Raw genomic sequence first — 2,855 nt, 5'->3', positions numbered from 1 at the left:
CACCGTCATATCATACCGTTGTTGCCTGAACTCACCGTCATATCAGGGGAGCAGCAGCTGCAAGCAACCAATACACCTTGGCCTCGATGCCCTCGCTTGCTTCTTCACCAGCCTCGCAGCTCACCTCACCTCACCTCACCTCACCTCACCTGTATACAGTTGGGTTTGGGTTCAGACAATACAATGACCCCAACCAAGGCTGCTCTTGACCCGTCTGCATACTTCGTTCGACGACAGACCGTCGTGTTTTGGCCTGTTTCGCCCTTTTCGCGTGCTTGATGGGGCCTTCAGATAACAACACAGGGCGAGATGGGGCATTCAGATAACAACACAGGGCAGGTGCTGCCCTGCCCCCACACTTCGCTCGCTGGCTCTCCGCCGCTCGACCAAAGATGGCCAAGTTTTGCCCCGTTTTTGCCCCTTTTGCCCCGTTTTTGCCTCCTTTTGGGCTGTTCTTTGCTAGATTGGGCTTTCGTATAGCATGGACGGTGCTGCTTCTCGCTTCGCTCGCTGTTCGCCGCTCGCCGCTCGCTCGCGCAGCCAAAAATGGCCAGTTTTGGCCCGTTTTTGGGCTGTTTTGGCCTGTTTTTGGTCTGTTCTGGCGTGGCGCGGTGACCGTCGTGAGCGGAGCAAAACGTCAGCCATCTCAGCACCTTGGAACCCCCCGGGTGGCACAGGGCTGGATGGGGCTTTCGTATAGCAGGGACGGTGCTGCCTCACGCTTCGCTCGCTGTTCGCCGCTCGCCGCTCGCTCGCGCAACCTAAAATGGCCAGTTTTGGCCCGTTTTTGGGCTGTTTTGGCCTGTTTTTGGTCCGTTCTTGCGTGGCACGGCGACCGTCGTGAGCGGAGCAAAACGTCAGCCATCTCAGCACCCTGGAACCCCCCGGGTGGCACAGGGCTGGATGGGGCTTTCGTATAGCAGGGACGGTGCTGCCTCTCGCTTCGCTCGCTGTTCGCCGCTCACCGCTCGCTCGCTCAGCCAAAAATGGCCAGTTTTGGCCCGTTTTTGGGCTGTTTTGGCCTGTTTTTGGTCCGTTCTTGCATGGCGCGGTGACCGTCGTGAGCGGAGCAAAACGTCAGCCATCTCAGCACCCTGGAACCCCCCGGGTGGCACAGGGCTGGATGGGGCTTTCGTATAGCAGGGACGGTGCTGCCTCACGCTCTCGCTCGCTGTTCGCCGCTCGCCGCTCGCTCGCGCAGCCAAAAATGACCAGTTTTGGCCCGTTTTTGGGCTGTTTTGGCCTGTTTATGGTCCGTTCTTGCGTGGTGCGGTGACCGTCGTGAGCGGAGCAAAACGTCAGCCATCTCAGCACCCTGGAACCCCCCGGGTGGCACAGGGCTGGATGGGGCTTTCGTATATAGCAGGGACGGTGCTGCCTCTCGCTTCGCTCGCTGTCCGCCGCTCGCCGCTCGCTCGCGCAGCCAAAAATGGCCAGTTTTGGCCCGTTTTTGGGCCGTTTTGGCCAGTTTTTGGCCTGTTCTTGCATTGCGCGGTGACCGTCGAGAGCGGAGCAAAACGTCAGCCATCTCAGCACCCTGGAACCCCCCGGGTGGCACAGGGCTGGATGGGGCTTTCGTATAGCAGGGACGGTGCTGCCTCTCGCTTCGCTCGCTGTCCGCCGCTCGCCGCTCGCTCGTGCAGCCAAAAATGGCCAGTTTTGGCCCGTTTTTGGGCCGTTTTGGCCAGTTTTTGGCCTGTTCTTGCATTGCGCGGTGACCGTCGAGAGCGGAGCAAAACGTCAGCCATCTCAGCACCCTGGAACCCCCCGGGTGGCACAGGGCTGGATGGGGCTTTCGTATAGCAGGGACGGTGCTGCCTCTCGCTTCGCTCGCTGTCCGCCGCTCGCCGCTCGCTCGTGCAGCCAAAAATGGCCAGTTTTGGCCCGTTTTTGGGCCGTTTTGGCCAGTTTTTGGCCTGTTCTTGCATTGCGCGGTGACCGTCGAGAGCGGAGCAAAACGTCAGCCATCTCAGCACCCTGGAACCCCCCGGGTGGCACAGGGCTGGATGGGGCTTTCGTATAGCAGGGACGGTGCTGCCTCTCGCTTCGCTCGCTGTCCGCCGCTCGCCGCTCGCTCGTGCAGCCAAAAATGGCCAGTTTTGGCCCGTTTTTGGGCCGTTTTGGCCAGTTTTTGGCCTGTTCTTGCATTGCGCGGTGACCGTCGAGAGCGGAGCAAAACGTCAGCCATCTCAGCACCCTGGAACCCCCCGGGTGGCACAGGGCTGGATGGGGCTTTCGTATAGCAGGGACGGTGCTGCCTCTCGCTTCGCTCGCTGTCCGCCGCTCGCCGCTCGCTCGTGCAGCCAAAAATGGCCAGTTTTGGCCCGTTTTTGGGCCGTTTTGGCCAGTTTTTGGCCTGTTCTTGCATTGCGCGGTGACCGTCGAGAGCGGAGCAAAACGTCAGCCATCTCAGCACCCTGGAACCCCCCGGGTGGCACAGGGCTGGATGGGGCTTTCGTATAGCAGGGACGGTGCTGCCTCTCGCTTCGCTCGCTGTCCGCCGCTCGCCGCTCGCTCGCGCAGCCAAAAATGGCCAGTTTTGGCCCGTTTTTGGGCCGTTTTGGCCAGTTTTTGGCCTGTTCTTGCATTGCGCGGTGACCGTCGAGAGCGGAGCAAAACGTCAGCCATCTCAGCACCCTGGAACCCCCCGGGTGGCACAGGGCTGGATGGGGCTTTCGTATAGCAGGGACGGTGCTGCCTCTCGCTTCGCTCGCTGTCCGCCGCTCGCCGCTCGCGCAGCCAAAAATGGCCAGTTTTGGCCCGTTTTTGGGCCGTTTTGGCCAGTTTTTGGCCTGTTCTTGCATTGCGCGGTGACCGTCGAGAGCGGAGCAAAACGTCAGCCATCTCAGCACCCT

The sequence above is a fragment of the Musa acuminata genome, unplaced genomic scaffold (assembly GCF_036884655.1).
Source record: "Musa acuminata AAA Group cultivar baxijiao unplaced genomic scaffold, Cavendish_Baxijiao_AAA HiC_scaffold_479, whole genome shotgun sequence".
NCBI classification, from domain to species: Eukaryota; Viridiplantae; Streptophyta; class Magnoliopsida; order Zingiberales; family Musaceae; genus Musa; species Musa acuminata.
The sequence above is the reverse complement of the archived record's forward strand: the minus strand, read 5'-3'. Positions refer to the sequence as shown.